The 16,585-nt window shown below is 38.3% G+C and overlaps 1 protein-coding gene across 1 annotated transcript in view; it reads left to right on the forward strand.

Annotated features, from left to right (window-relative positions):
- Positions 1–16,585, forward strand: part of LOC139747928 (uncharacterized) — a 35,693-nt gene that overhangs the window by 9,675 nt on the left and 9,433 nt on the right. The window lies entirely within an intron of this gene.

A 16,585-nucleotide genomic window follows, 5' to 3' on the forward strand; every position in this document is an offset into this window, starting at 1 on the left:
TATTCACTGAACCTCTAGAACTGTCATTAGCTGCAATATTGTTATTTTACATGGTTATATGAAACACAAGAGAATGATATGCTAACTACAACAGAACATTTTTTTATTATAGTATATGGTTACGCACATGGATGAGAAATCTGTTGGTTTATCAAAGTATCAGGAAAGCATTACCCACCAATGTAACCTTGGAAAAGTGCATGGATATTCACACTAAAGAGAGACCATTTGAGTGTTCATTGTGCCAAAAGATTTTCACTGGTCAGAGTGATTTTTTGAGACACATGACTAATCATACAGGAGGGAAGCCATATGAATGTTCATATTGCCAAAAGAACTTTTCATATCGAATTAGTTTAATGCAGCACATGACTGTTCATATAGGAGAAAAACTTAATGAATGTTCAGTGTGCCAAAAGACCTTCTCCCAGAAGAGTCAGTTAGTCCAGCACATGTCTGTTCATACAGGAGAAGAGCTTAAAGAAGAGGAAGACATGACATTTCATACAAGAGATAAGCCATACAGATGTTCACAGTGTGAAAAGACCTTCCTCAATACTAGTGGTTTACTACGGCACATGACCGTTCATACAGGAGAGAAGCCTTTTCAATGTTCACAGTGTGAAAGGACCTACACCCAGAGGATACATTTAATGAAGCATGCCATTATTCACACTGGAGAGAAACCATATGCATGTCCACAGTGCCATAAGACCTTCTCCTACAGTAGTAGTTTAGTGCGGCATATGACTGTTCATACTGGAGAAAAGCCTTATGAATGTCCACAGTGTCAAAGGACCTACTCCCAGAAAAGTCATTTAATGAAGCACATGATTATTCATACAGGAGAGAAGCCATATGAATGCTCACAGTGCCAAAAATCCTTCTCCTATAGTAGTAGTTTAGCACGGCACATGACCACACATACAGGAGACAAGCTTTATGATTGTTCACAATGCCAAAAAACATTTGCTCATAAGAGTCATTTAACGAAGCACATGTCTAATCATCAAGAAGAAAAGCCACATGAATGTTCACAGTACCTGACGACCTTAAACAGCAGTAATACGTTGAAAGAAATGACTGTTCCTAAGGAAGAGAAACCACATGAACGTTTGCAGTGCTGAAAGACTGCTAGAGGAGCAGTTTAATGCAGCACATACCTTTCATTCAGGTCAGAAGGCATAAGATATTCATGATACCAAAAGACCTTCTCCAAGAGGGTACATCTAGTGTAGCATGTGAGTTTTTAGAGAAGGCTGGGAGACATGGAGGTTGATGAATCAAAATTGAAGGAATAAGCAGACTGTTGGAATATCAGTGAAACAAGGTTGATGGATACATATCACTGATGATTTTTGGACTGGAAGATCATGAATTAGACAAAAACAAAGGCTGAATAAGGAATTAATACTGATTAAAAGACTACTAGAGGCTGTAGACGTGCTAAATTAATTCTTTAATGAAATAGTGAAGAGGATTAGTGGATGTAATCAAGGCATAAGGTGAGAACCATTAATGGTTATGTTTGGTTATCAGAGACAATAGAACATGGAAAGACAAGAGAGAGAGAGAAGCAAAGAATGCTATCAAAAGGAAAGAAAACAGGAGCTATCAAATAAGACAAAAGGATGGATCAGCCCCACCAGTACTTCAGAGAGGTCATTAATCTGAAATGATGGAAATGTCAGATTGAAATTGATACAAAACCAGGTGGGACTATTAATGAATAGTAAAGAGTTGAAATTCAAGAATCCATTTAGGGAAAATGCATCTGATATTATTGGAGTTGTAGAGACAAAACTTTGTAAAGAGAGGAGATTTCACCTGTTCTGTCCACTGGTAATGATAGCAAGGAGGGAAAGAGAAGACAAAAGAGGTAGAGAATTTTGACTGTCTTCATAAAAGATAACTTAAGTTTCAGAAAATATTTTAAAATGATTCATTCAAATAATACATAATGGGATGAGTAAATGTAGGAGAGAAATACATACTGGTGTTGATAGCACATATTCCTTTGAAGAACTTCTGTGAACTGGAAAATATACAATGATAACAATGAAAGAACAGTTAGGATGGTATATGAAGCTGTAAAACATGCACTTCTCAAAGATGGGAAATTACTAAAGAGATTTCAGTTAGAAACAGATAGACTGGGGAACTTAAGATTCTTATGCAGACAGAAAGCCATGGAGTCCTAAGTGTGTACTTACAGGGAAATTTCATGTATAAGCATGTCAATGAGGGCACTGGGACAAGAGGGAATGGTATGTCATTACTAGGTTTTGTTTTCAACGTGATGATATGAATGCTAATAACGGAAAGTACAGCCCCTAGAAAAAGCGATCACTTAGCACTATGAATTTGTGGTAAATGAGGATGTAAAAATAGTGCAGTGATAAAGTCATGTTCACGAAGTAGATATAGTTGTGGAACCTGTACATTGCTTTCTTTTTCAATGGCAACATAATTTGGGAAATGAAATTCAGTAGCCAGGAGTCAGAGCATTGTGGTGGAAGGTTTAGTGAAATTTTCAATGAAGGAGTAGAAATATGGGCACTTTTAGCCTTATTGTACTAGGGAAAAATTCAGTAGAACATGTCTGAATTAGGAGCTTAGCAGTGTTCCATGTAAAAGATATAGGTGGAACTTTAGCAGGCCAGGTATAGGAGAGCAAGAAATGACAATAGCCAGATGAGAAAGGTGGAACAGAGAGACTTTGAAAATGAGTATTGAGACCAAGGCAGGAGACGATAATCAAAAACTTCTTATATTCATCAGGAGCTAATTACAGTTAAAGAGCCCTTAATTAGGCAAATGGATTCAGGGGTTATAGTTGAAGAGGATATGTAAGGTTGTGTGAGGAATTGAATGACAAGTTGAAAGTGTTTTCAGAGTGGAAAACACTACCCCCCCACCAGTGCCATGGAATGGGCCTCGAGGAGGTCATGGAAAGCATTGGAATATCTAGAAAAGATATGAGCAGAATACTAACAGGTCTTGACCCACATAAGGCTCAGGGTCCTCGTTGAAAATTTCTCCATATAAGCTGAAGATGTGTACAGACACACTCTCCAGACTACCTGAAATGTTGTTCAAGATATTGTTGGAGAAAGACAAAAGGGAGTGGATAAGGGCAAGTGCAGCATCTGTCTAAAAGAAAGGAGACCAAGTGGTTGCATTGAACTATAGACTATTAGATAATCAGAGAGCATATTCATGATTTCTTGTGGAGGAGAAGCTACCTAAGTGAAGGACAACTTGAGAGCATATTCATGATTTCTTGTGGAGGAGAAGCTACCTAAGTGAAGGACAACTTGGTTTTAGGGAAAGGAGGTCATGTGTTGAAAGAGTGAGCTCTGCTCTTCACAAAAGAAAAGGCTGGGTGGTTTGTTTGGATGGTGACTGTCATAAAGCATTTGACACGATATCACATAGGGAAATGATAATGAAGCAACATCTTCAGGCTGGAATAAGGAGGAGACTTATTTGATGAATAAATGATCTAATTGGAAGGGAGCAAAGGATGCTTGTCAGAGGAGACTTCTTGACATAGGTTTAGGCCACCAAGGTGTGCTGCTTGATACTACTGTGTGGCCATTTCTCTTCTTGATATATGTAAAAGACTTTTCTAGATCCCTGTAAATGACTTGCCAAAAAGATTGGATTCCTATCTGAATATATTTGAGGATGATGCCAAGGTCATGAGAGAAGTAAAGGGAGGAGGAGTGCGTTAACTAGCAAGGGGACACAGACAAACTCCAAGGTTGATATAATACAGGGTTAATGAAATTCTGCCTCTTTTTATATATAGTGATAAAAGGTGGGTCACAGGAAAAGAAGGTCTTATTATGAATATTTATTCAAAAGGAAATAGGCCGTAGGATTCTGAGTGAGAAGGATTTGGAAGTCAATGCTGTCCCTACCTTGTTGCCAAAGTTCCACCTTAGAAGAATAGCGATAGAAATAAACTGTCTTCTGGCAGATGTTACAGTTGTGTTCAAGTGCAAGGATAAAAGTACCTTTAACAAGATCATCACATTCTACATTAGAATATGGTTCTCAGGTTTGGTCACTACAGGTAAAGATGAACAACGGAATGATAGAAAAGTTCCAAAGGAGGGCAATGAAGATTGTTCCAGACGATGTTACAGGGAAAGGTTAGAGGCCTTGAATTTGTCCACCAAAGAAGGAAGAAAAGTAATTGGTGACCAAATCACAAGCTTAAGGATTTTCAAGCATTTTCATGATGTAGATATTGACTAATTTTTTGATAGATGTAGTTATTGAACAACCAGAGGCCATAACATGGAAATCATCTAGCTTGTTTGAAAAGATGTAAATAATTATTTTTATAGTTTGAGCTGTAGATGAATGGAATGAACCAAGTGGTAAAATGGTGAATGTGTAGAGCTTGAAAAAGTTAAAAAAGTTGATTGATAGTGGAGAAAGTTTAAGAGACGGGGTCCCATGAATGTAGAACCGGTTCCTCAAATACAGTACAATTAGATGATTACAGTAGATAAACTACATGAATGCTCACAGTACGGAAGCACCTTCTTCCATACAAGTAATTAAGTATGGCTCATAACTTCATAAATGAGATTAACCTTATGATTGCTCACAGTGCCAAAACACCTTTTCCTGGAAGAGTCATTTAGCATTGTACTTTGATATTGATACAGTAGAAAAACCATGTAAATGTTCAGTGCCAGATCATCTCACAGATGAAGAGTTTATTGCAACACATGAAACTTCACAAAGGAATGAAGCTTTTCATTTATGTCCACTCTAGTCAAGGCATCTGCTATAAGGCTGTTCAGTTACACTAGACTTCCCTTCAGTGTGCCAAGATGATATACTTGTAGTAAATATCTGAGGACTACTTGATATCTCACTAGAAAGGAGAGACATCTGGATCTGTTGGAAGAGTGTAACAAAATGGCTGTGGTGCAGAAACTATCATATGCGAGACGGACATTTATCTAGAACTGGCCAGAAATGTCTCTGAGTCATTTGCAGAGACTGAGGTGGATGTTGCTTAGATTGTGAGAGAAGAGCTTCAAACCATATACAGTTAATATTTGTACTGGAGAAGAAAATATTGCTTCCACTAGTATATATATATATATATATATATATATATATATATATATATATATATATATATATATATATACATATACATATATGATGATTGGAACAAAACTCAGCCATTCTGTAACTAATCAAATTAGAAGCATTTACTTGTGTGGCTGTGGATCCCTTGAGATGAAATATTATCCATGATGTGTTCATGGAGATCATTGGATCAGTTCTGTCCTTTTAATGTTTAAAATGATAAACATCTTGTATGTATATTTCATATGCAGACTTATTTTTAAGTGAAATAATCTAGGATAATGATAATGGTAATTTAATGCTAATACATTTTCCACTGTATAAGTTTACTTAATCATTAGTGCAAAGCCCTTGGTGGAAGAAATTTTTTAGTGAGTAGTTTCAAATAACTTGGCATCTGGACTGCTGTAGTGTTGATGATAGTGTAGAATTTATTAATACAAATAAAGGCTAAGTTTATTTGAAAGGAAAATATCAACTGTACCTCATATTTATAAAGTAAAATTTGCAAAAAAAATAACATTTGTCCTGGTTTATATTTTGTAATGCCATTTTGTAATCTTTTATATTTTGTTCTACTTTTATGTTTATCACTAAATGTTCCAGTTGTAAAAACAGAACTACAAATCTCAAAAATGATAAATAAAAGGGAATTTCTCCTACTGTAACTGGATTGCATGTGTTTCAAACTGCCATTTCAAGGAATAACATTATATCATCTCAATAACATGAAATTTTAGTTGGTGTTTTGTCTTAATCAAGGCTATCTATGTGTATATTTCTGATGCCTGTTCCCTCCAAGAACTCTTTGTGGAGGTGACCACCCCGAAAGAGTCTCAACTTATCCCTGTCCTTACATACTTTCCTCGCATACACTGTTCTCTGCATTCTTCCACCATTTCTCTCCCTCCAGTGCTCTCCCACTTTGTTTCCCCATGTCACAGGTGGTCTACCTCTTACACCAACCCCTTTAGTCATACTATCTTACACTCTCCTTGTAAACTCCCATCTCACATTCCTTGCACATTCCCAAACTGCCTCAATGTATTACATTTCACCCACTCTACCACTCCGCAATTCATTCCCATTGCGTTCCCTGCCATAACAAATGTTTCATACACACCTGTCATTTCTTTCTTTATTCCGTGTAGTCATACCACTTGCTCCTTTCAAGTAGCTCATTTCGACAGCCTGGATTCTTGTCCTCCATGACTAATAATGGCAGCTCCTATTAACATCATGTCAGTGTTAGTCTTGCTTATAAGCAAATTTCCAGTTGTCCTTGTGCTAGTAATGTGACTAGGGAGCTTATTCCTCTCATATACAACTCTGTGTAAAATCCATTACTGTACTTGATACTTTGTTTCTTTGTCTGAATTCCTCTTACTGAAAGTCACTGGTACAGATTGTCTTGACTATTTTGAATATCTTATTCATGTATACTGTGTTGACTCCCTTCATTCATTCCCTAAATGCCCTATAAGAGAATATAAATCAGATTTTCTCTTGTGTATCCATAAGAAAAATTTTGATGATTGAAACTAGAATTTTTTTATTATGTTAAAGAAAGTCAACATTCTTTTCATAGTTTTATTAGCAAAGGGAATCTACTTGCTAAATTTAAATGGATTTGAAAGTTGTTGGCAGACATGTTACTGACACAGATATAATGGCTGATACTTTCTGTTCAGTGTTATGACCAATACGACACTGTTGTCTTGCATTTAAGTTTTTACCGTTTATTTCTCCAGATTCCCTTCACTTTCATTTTCATTACTACTTAGTCCATTGAGTTAACCTCTTCCATACTCAGTGCTTTGCATATTTTCTTGGTAAATTGCCTTTTTCATTTTCATTCATCTACAGCTACAGGTTGTTTAGGTCGTCCATCAGAGCTTCTTATCTTTCTGTGAAAGCTATATGTATTTTGACAGGGTTCATAGCTAATTTAATTCATTCATACACCCAGGTCATTATTGTGAGTCATAAATCACAGTGGACCAAAGATTGATTCCTGAGGTATGCTGTTTAAGACTAACCCTTGGTTAAGTGTTACCCTGCTAATGCTAACTGTGCTCTTTATTCATTTGAAGTGCCTTAATCCAGATGAATAATTTTTTGTCCCACAAACATCCACCGTCTTTGTAAGTCTTGTGAATTACATGAATTGTACTTGTTTGTCCTGTCATTGAAAAGAGTTTTATTCTGCTAGTGTTTAAGTCAAAGGATATGGCACAAGAAAAGATTTCATGATGTATAAGAAATGCAAAAAAGGAATAAGTACCGATGGTACCTATATAAGTGGAATAACAAGGCTCATTTCAAATTTCATTCAACCCAAGGGTAGGAATACTTTTTTTGCTGAATGTACACTTCTGTTTAAGTATCGAAATTTATAGAAAAACAAAGGCAGATAAGAAAACATACTGGAATATATAATTTTTACTCTTTCATTTAATGAAAATTTCATAACTTTATATACCATGTCACCATCTGTTGGATGATTTAAAACAATGTGTAAAGGAATGCATAGACTAGGGCCTTAATGGTTGTAATAAAAAACATAGAATATTTTCCTGTCTTATGAATCTGCCCATATTTCAACTTTTTATCTTTTTACTTCATATTTTCCTGTAAACTCATAGTCCTATCCACTGTCACATACTTAGTATTGTAGAATATGAAAATAATGATCTGAGTTATACTTCCCTTTTCTGAATAATCAAAATTGAATTACAAGGAGGCCATTGATGTTTTACCCTAAAATGGAACTGAACCTTAACCCATTCACTGCAGGTGGTGCATATACATCACAATCATTTTCGTCTGTTTGCTGTAACTGGAACACAAATGTTATCAATTATTGAATCAGATGCTACTGACTGAGGCAATTTATGCTGGCTGTGGCATCCAAATGCATTATTTCAGTACATCATAGACTAAACGTTTTCCTTATACTGGTAAGTTGTATTGGAGGGTATTGATTGAGAGAGTGAAACTATGTTCAGAACATCAGACAAGGGAGAAGCAGTGTGGTTTCAGAAGTGTTAGAGGATGTATGGATCAGTTGTTTGCTTTACGGAATATATGTGAGAAATACTTCAAGAAACAGATGTATTTGTATGTTTCTTTGATGGACTTGGAGAAAGCAAATAACAGGGTTGATAGAGATACCTTGTGGTAGATTTTCAGAATATACATTGTGCGAGGAAAGCCGCCAGAAGCAATGAGTTTTTATCGAGGGTTTAAGGCATATGTGCTAGTAGGAAGAGAGGAGAGTGAATGGTTTGAGGAGAAGGCTAGTCTGCGACAGGGACATGTGATGATGTCTTCATATTGTTTAGTCTGCTTATGGATGGGATGGTGAGGGAGGTAAATATGAGAGTCTTGGAAAGAGGGGCAGGTATGCCGACTGTGGGGATGATAAGGCATGGGAAGTCAGTCAGTTTTTGTTTGTTGATGATACAGCACTAGTGGCAGATTCAAATGAGAAACAGCAAAAGTTGATGACAGAGTTTGGAAGAGTGTATGAAAGGAGAAAGTTGATAATAAATGTGAATAAAAACAAGGTTATTAGGTTTAACAGGATTAAGGGACAGATTAGTTGGGATGTCAGTTTGAATAGTGAAAAATTGGGGGAAGTGAAGTGTTATAGATACCTGTGAAAGGGCATGGCAGTGAATGGAACCATGGAAGTGGAAGTGAGTTGCAGGGTTAGTGAGTAGGGGGAAGCACAGAAGATTATGTGGAAAGAGAACATTATCTGGGAGGGCAAAAATGAGTATGTTTTGAAGAAATAAAATCCTTAGTGATACTGTATAGATGCTATAGATAAGATGTTCAGAGAAGGGTGGATATGTTGTAAATGGAATATTTGAGGACATTATGTGGTGTGAAGTGGTTTGGTTGAGTAAGTAATGAAAGGGTAAGAGAGATATGTGGTAATTAAAAGAGTGTGGTTGAGAGAGCAGTAGAGGATGTGCTGAAATGGTATGGACATGTGGAGAATGATTGAGGAAAGTACGACAAAGAGGATATATGTATCAGAAGTGGAGGGAACAGGGAGATCAGATTGGGGATGGAAGGATTGTGTAAAAAGATTTTGAGAGATTAGGGCCTGAACATGCAGGAGGGTGAAAGGCATGCACTGATAGAGTGAACTGGAATGATGTGTATACTGGGGTTGACATCCTGTCAGTGGACTGAACTGGGACATGTGAAGCGTCTGTGGTAAATCATGGAAAGGTCTGTGGGGCTTGATTGTGAATAGGGAGCTGTGGTTTGGTGCACTGCACATGGCATGTAGAGAATGGATGTTAGCGGATGTGACCTTTCTTCGTCTGTTCCTGGTGCTGCCACACTAACGTGGGAAATGGCAATCAAGTATAGAAAAGATATTCTGTCATAAATATCTGCTGCTAGGGAAGGTTAGGTTAGGTTTTAAGTAATTTACAAGTTTAGGTGTGCATTGAAACTATGCTTGGGTATTAAGTAATTCTGTTTTCCAATTGTAGCACAGTAATTAAAATGAAAAAAAAATCTTTTGGGTTTAATTTAGAGCATTTCACATGATTTTGAGTAAGGTGATAATAGTGAGGGTTATGAATATCAGGGCAAATTTAGGATTAGTTATCATGAACTAATGTGAAATGCATATATAAAGCTAACAGCACCTCTTGAAAACCTTATCTCCCCAACAACTAAGAATTTTGATTTTTGATATTCTAGTCAAAATATTTCAGATATACCCTTAAATGAAATTTTTTCAACTGCCAATGAATGCCAACAAACACACCAAGTGACTGTTTGCACTACTGCTTAAACTCCCCCCACAAGCATCCATTCCATGCAGTACTCAGCAGCAGACTGTAGCAATGTTTATGTGTATCTGTTGTATATCTCGGCCATTAGGGGAGGTTGGATGAGTTTTTCATAGGTTGTCTTGATTTTCAGCTGGTGTTTAACCTTACTGTTATGTTAAAGTCACATTTTCTGTGATTCTTATAACTCTCAATACTATCTCCTTACAGAGTATTGTAAAATGAAATACGATGCTGTGAATCACACTCCGCTGTGTTTATGCAATGCTCTAAACACTACACTACCACTGCAGAACAAAATCACACAATATGCAAAGGAAGTTTTGGTGCTTGGTCAAACTGTTACTTTACCTTTTCTTCGGTTTAGTATTTCTTATAAGTGTTTAAGGTGGTAAATTACCCATAGAATAATTCACCAATTTACGTTTGTATCATAGTTACATTTAAGACCTGAGCAATTTATGTAGTTTCTTTCTTTTAGTTTAATTTGTTTTCACACTGCACTCATGATACATACACATTCCCAGCATTGGGTTTAAATATAATGAAATGTTTATAATATGAATATTACACATTTTAATCTAAATATCAGCATGAGAAGGAAAATTGGTTGGCATGTTTGGGAAGAACATTGAAGGATTCTATGTCTCTTTATCTTGAACTTGATGTCACATTCTACTTTTGTATCATACAGAGTCATAGCATTGGTGGTGAATTACTTGAAGACATTCAAAATTATTGTACCTTTTTGTACCTAGAGAAAATGTGTGCTAAGGACATTAGAGGTGTTTTTCTTTAGAAATATTTTAGCTCTTTACATGTCAATTGTTACAAAAATACTGTATCACCCCAGAGTTGCATAAAGGCGAAATTAGGTGCAGTTGTTTTATAATGTCCTCTTGACTTTAAGAAAGTTCAGACCTGAGTGTAGTAGGGTTGGGATCCTGTGCTGACCTCACTTCTTACATAATCCCACTGAAATCACTAATTTACTTATTTCTCCACATTTCTACATTGTTGTTCCTCTTCACCCTCTTCGCCAACTGACACATATTGTAGGTGCTCCTCTTCACCAAGGTCATCCAACAGTCTACCTATAATGTGCAGGGTCACTGCTTATACACTTTACCAAACTCTATCACCAACTTCTGCAGTTTCTCACCCGAATCAGCCACCAGCGCTGTATCATCAGCAGACAACAACTGACTCGCTTCCCAAGTCCTCTCATCCACAACAGACTGCATACTTGCCCCTCTTTCTAAAACTCTTACATTCACCTTCCTAACAAGCCCATCCATAAACAACTTAAACAACCATGGAGACATCATGTACCCCTGCCACAAACCAACATTCACTGGGAACCAGTCACTTTCCTCTCTTCCAACTCATACTTATGCCGTACATCCTTGATAAAGACTTTTCACTGTTTCTAGCAACTTACCTCCACTGAGCATCTCTATCAACTCTATCATATGCCTTCCCCAGATCCATAAATGCTACATACAAGTCCATTTGTTTTCTAAGTATTTCCCACATACATTCTTCAAAGCAAACACCTGATCCACACATCCTCTACCACTTCTGAAACCACACTGCTCTACCCCAATCTGAAGCTCTGTACATGCCTTTACCTTCTCAATCAATACCATCCCATATAATTTCCCATATATATATATATATATATATATATATATATATATATATATATATATATATATATATATATATATATATTTTTTTTTTTTGCTTTGTCGCTGTCTCCCGCGTTTGCGAGGTAGCACAAGGAAACAGACGAAAGAAATGGCACAACCCACCCCCATACACATGTATATACATACGTCCACACATGCAAATATACATACCTACACAGCTTTCCATGGTTTACCCCAGACGCTTCACATGCCCTGGTTCAATCCACTGACAGCACGTCAACCCCAGTATACCACATCGATCCAATTCACTCTATTCCTTGCCCTCCTTTCACCCTCCTGCATGTTCAGGCCCCGATCATACAAAATCTTTTTCACTCCATCTTTCCACCTCCAATTTGGTCTCCCACTTCTCCTCGTTCCCTCTACCTCCGACACATATATCTTCTTGGTCAATCTTTCCTCACTCATTCTCTCCATGTGCCCAAACCATTTCAAAACACCCTCTTCTGCTCTCTCAACCACACTCTTTTTATTTCCACACATCTCTCTTACCCTTACATTACTTACTCGATCAAACCACCTCACACCACACATTGTCCTCAAACATCTCATTTCCAGCACATCCACCCTCCTCTGCACAACTCTATCCATAGCCCATGCCTCACAACCATACAACATTGTTGGAACCACTATTCCTTCAAACATACCCATTTTTGCTTTCCGAGATAATGTTCTCGACTTCCAAACATTCTTCAAGGCTCCCAGGATTTTCGCCCCCTCCCCCATCCTATGATCCACTTCCGCTTCCATGGTTCCATCCGTTGCCAGATCCACTCCCAGATATCTAAAACACTTTACTTCCTCCAGTTTTTCTCCATTCAAACTTACCTCCCAATTGACTTGACCCTCAACCCTACTGTACCTAATTACCTTGCTCTTATTCACATTTACTCTTAACTTTCTTCTTTCACACACTTTACCAAACTCAGTCACCAGCTTCTGCAGTTTCTCACATGAATCAGCCACCAGCGCTGTATCATCAGCGAACAACAACTGACTCACTTCCTAAGCTCTCTCATCCCCAACAGACTTCATACTTGCCCCTCTTTCCAAAACTCTTGCATTCACCTCCCTAACAACCCCATCCATAAACAAATTAAACAACCATGGAGACATCACACACCACTGCCGCAAACCTACATTCACTGAGAACCAATCACTTTCCTCTCCTCCTACACGTACTCATGCCTTACATCCTCGATTAAAACATATACATATATATATATATATATATATATATATATATATATATATATATATATATATATATATATATTGAGGAAGAGCAGTGTGGTTTCAGAAGTGGTCGAGGATGTGTGGATCAGGTGTTTGCTTTGAAGAATGCATGAGAAATACTTAGAAAAGCAAATGGATTTGTATGTAGCATTTATGGATCTGGAGAAGGCATATGATAGAGTTGATAGAGATGCTCTGTGGAAGGTACTAAGAGTATATGGTGTGGGAGGCAAGTTGTTAGAAGCAGTGAAAAGTTTTTATTGAGGATGTAAGGCATGTGTACGTGTAGGAGGAGAGGAAAGTGATTGGTTCTCAGTGAATGTAGGTTTGCGGCAGGGGTGTGTGATGTCTCCATGGTTGTTTAATTTGTTTATGGATGGGGTTGTTAGGGAGGTGAATGCAAGAGTTTTGGAAAGAGGGGCAAGTATGCAGTCTGTTGGGGATGAGAGAGCTTGGGAAGTGAGTCAGTTGTTGTTCGCTGACGATACAGCGCTGGTGGCTGATTCATGTGAGAAACTGCAGAAGCTGGTGACTGAGTTTGGTAAAGTGTGTGAAAGAAGAAAGTTAAGAGTAAATGTGAATAAGAGCAAGGTTATTAGGTACAGTGGGGTTGAGGGTCAAGTCAATTGGGAGGTAAGTTTGAATGGAGAAAAACTGGAGGAAGTAAAGTGTTTTAGATATCTGGGAGTGGATCTGGCAGCGGATGGAACCATGGAAGCGGAAGTGAATCATAGGGTGGGGGAGGGGGCAAAAGTCCTGGGAGCCTTGAAGAATGTTTGGAAGTCGAAAACATTATCTCGGAAAGCAAAAATGGGTATGTTTGAAGGAATAGTGGTTCCAGCAATGGTTGCGAGGCGTGGGCTATAGATAGAGTTGTGCAGAGGAGGGTGGATGTGCTGGAAATGAGATGTTTGAGGACAATGTGGTGTGAGGTGGTTTGATCGAGTAAGTAATGTAAGGGTAAGGGAGATGTGTGGAAATAAAAAGAGTGTGGTTGAGAGAGCAGAAGAGGGTGTTTTGAAATGGTTTGGGCACATGGAGAGAATGAGTGAGGAAAGATTGACCAAGAGGATATATGTGTCGGAGGTGGAGGGAACGAGGAGAAGTGGGAGACCAAATTGGAGGTGGAAAGATGGAGTGAAAAAGATTTTGAGTGATCGGGGCCTGAACATGCAGGAGGGTGAAAGGAGGGCAAGGAATAGAGTGAATTGGATCGATGTGGTATACCGGGGTTGACGTGCTGTCAGTGGATTGAATCAGGGCATGTGAAGCGTCTGGGGTAAACCATGGAAAGTTGTGTGGGGCCTGGATGTGGAAAGGGAGATGTGGTTTCGGGCATTATTGCGTGACAGCTGGAGACTGAGTGTGAACGAATGGGGCCTTTGTTGTCTTTTCCTTGTGCTGCCTCGCACACATGAGGGGGGAGGGGGATGGTATTCCATGTGTGGCGAGGTGGCGATGGGAATGAATAGGAGCAGGCAGTGTGAATTGTGTGCATGGGTATATATGTATGTGTCTGTGCGTGTATATATATGTGTACATTGAGATGTATAGGTATGTATATTTGCGTGTGTGGGCGTGTGCGTATGTACATTGTGTATGGGGGTGGGTTGTGCCATTTCTTTCGTCTGTTTCCTTGCGCTACCTCGCAAACGCGGGAGACAGCGACGAGGTATAAAAAAAAAAAAAGATATATATATTTATATATATATATATATATATATATATATATATATATATATATATATATATATATATATATATATATGGGGTTGTTAGGGAGGTGAATGCAAAAGTTTTGGAAAGAGGGGCAAGTATGCAGTCTGTCGTGGATGAGAGAGCTTGGGAAGTGAGTCATTTGTTGTTCGCTGATGATACAGCGCTGGTGGCTGATTCATGTGAGAAACTGCAGAAGCTGGTGACTGAATTTGGTAGTGTGTGAAAGAAGAAAGTTGAGAGTAAATGTGAATAAGAGCAAGGTTATTAGGTACAGTAGGGTTGAGGGTCAAGTCAGTTGGGAGGTAAGTTTGAATGGAGAAAAACTGGAGGAAGTAAAGTGTTTTAGATATCTGGGAGTGGATCTGGCTGCGGATTGAACCATGGAAGCGGAAGTGAATCATAGGGTGGGGGAGGGGGCGAAAATTCTGGGAGCCTTGAAGAATGTTTGGAAGTCGAGAACACTATCTCGGAAAGCAAAAGTGGGTATGTTTGAAGGAATAGTGGTTCCAACAATGTTGTATGGTTGCGAGGCGTGGGCTATGGATAAAGCTGTGCGCAGGAGGGTGGATGTGCTGGAAATGAGATGTTTGGGGACAATATGTGGTGTGAGGTGGTTTGATCAAGTAAGTAATGTAAGGGTAAGAGAGATGTGTGGAAATAAAAAGAGTGTGGTTGAGAGAGAAGAAGAGGGTGTTTTGAAATGGTTTGGTCACATGGAGAGAATGAGTGAGGAAAGATTGACCAAGAGGATATATGTGTCAGAGGTGAAGGGAATGAGGAGAAGTGGGAGACCAAATTGGAGGTGGAAAGATGGAGTGAAAAAGATTTTGAGTGATCAGGGCCTGAACATGTAGGAGGGTGAAAGGCATTCAAGGAATAGAGTGAATTGGAACCATGTGGTATACCGGGGTCGACGTGCTGTCAGTGGATTGAACCAGGGCATGTGAAGCGTCTGGGGAAACCATGGAAATTTCTGTGGGGCCTGGATGTTGAAAGGGGGCTGTGGTTTCGGTGCATTATTACATTACAGCTAGAGACTGAGTGTGAACGGATGTGGCCTTTGTTGTCTTTTCCTAGCGCTACCTTGCACTCATGAGGGGGGAAGGGGTTGTTTTTCCATGTGTGGCGAGGTGGCGATGGGAATGAATAAAGGCAGACAGTATGAATTATGTACATGTGTATATATGTATATGTCTATGTGTGTATATATACGTATACATTGAGATGTATAGGTATGTATATTTGCGTGTGTGGACGTGTATGTATATACATGTGTATGTGGGTGGGTTGGGCCATTCTTTCGTCTGTTTCCTTGAACTACCTCGCAAACGCGGGAGACAGCGACAAAGCAAAATGAATAGATATAAATAAATAATATGTGTATATATATATATATATATATATATATATATATATATATATATATATATATATATATATATATATATATGAAAGCTAGAGAATGGATGTGAGTAGTTATGGCCTTTCTTTGTCTTTTCCAGATGCTACCTCACTAATGCGGGAAACAGTGATAAAGTGTAAAATATATGTTTACCAGCATGATGATGATTATGGTAATGATAATATTGATAATAAATATATTATTCATTATGCCTATTATTAGTATTTCTATTATCATTATTATTGTTATTATTATTATTATTGTTATTACTATTAGTATTTTGCCAGTACCCCCTTTTACGGGGCTCCCACAGCTATAATGTTCCACTCAAGAGCAGGGAAATGATGGCCTCCTCTGGAGTGAGGAAGACAAGGCTTCACCTCTTTCCATTTATGATGATAAGAGTCTTGCTGTAGAGGAATTCTACACAATGTAACCGCTAACAGTCAGAGTCGGGTAACACTGATCTGATCTTTATATATTGTTATGTACTACTGATGAGGCATTTGTGAACTATACCCTCATGAGGGTACAGTTTTGTCAAGGAATTCTTCACTCCGATGAAGTCCACCCAT

This window comes from Panulirus ornatus, chromosome 71, assembly GCF_036320965.1.
Source record: "Panulirus ornatus isolate Po-2019 chromosome 71, ASM3632096v1, whole genome shotgun sequence".
Classification (NCBI taxonomy): domain Eukaryota; kingdom Metazoa; phylum Arthropoda; class Malacostraca; order Decapoda; family Palinuridae; genus Panulirus; species Panulirus ornatus.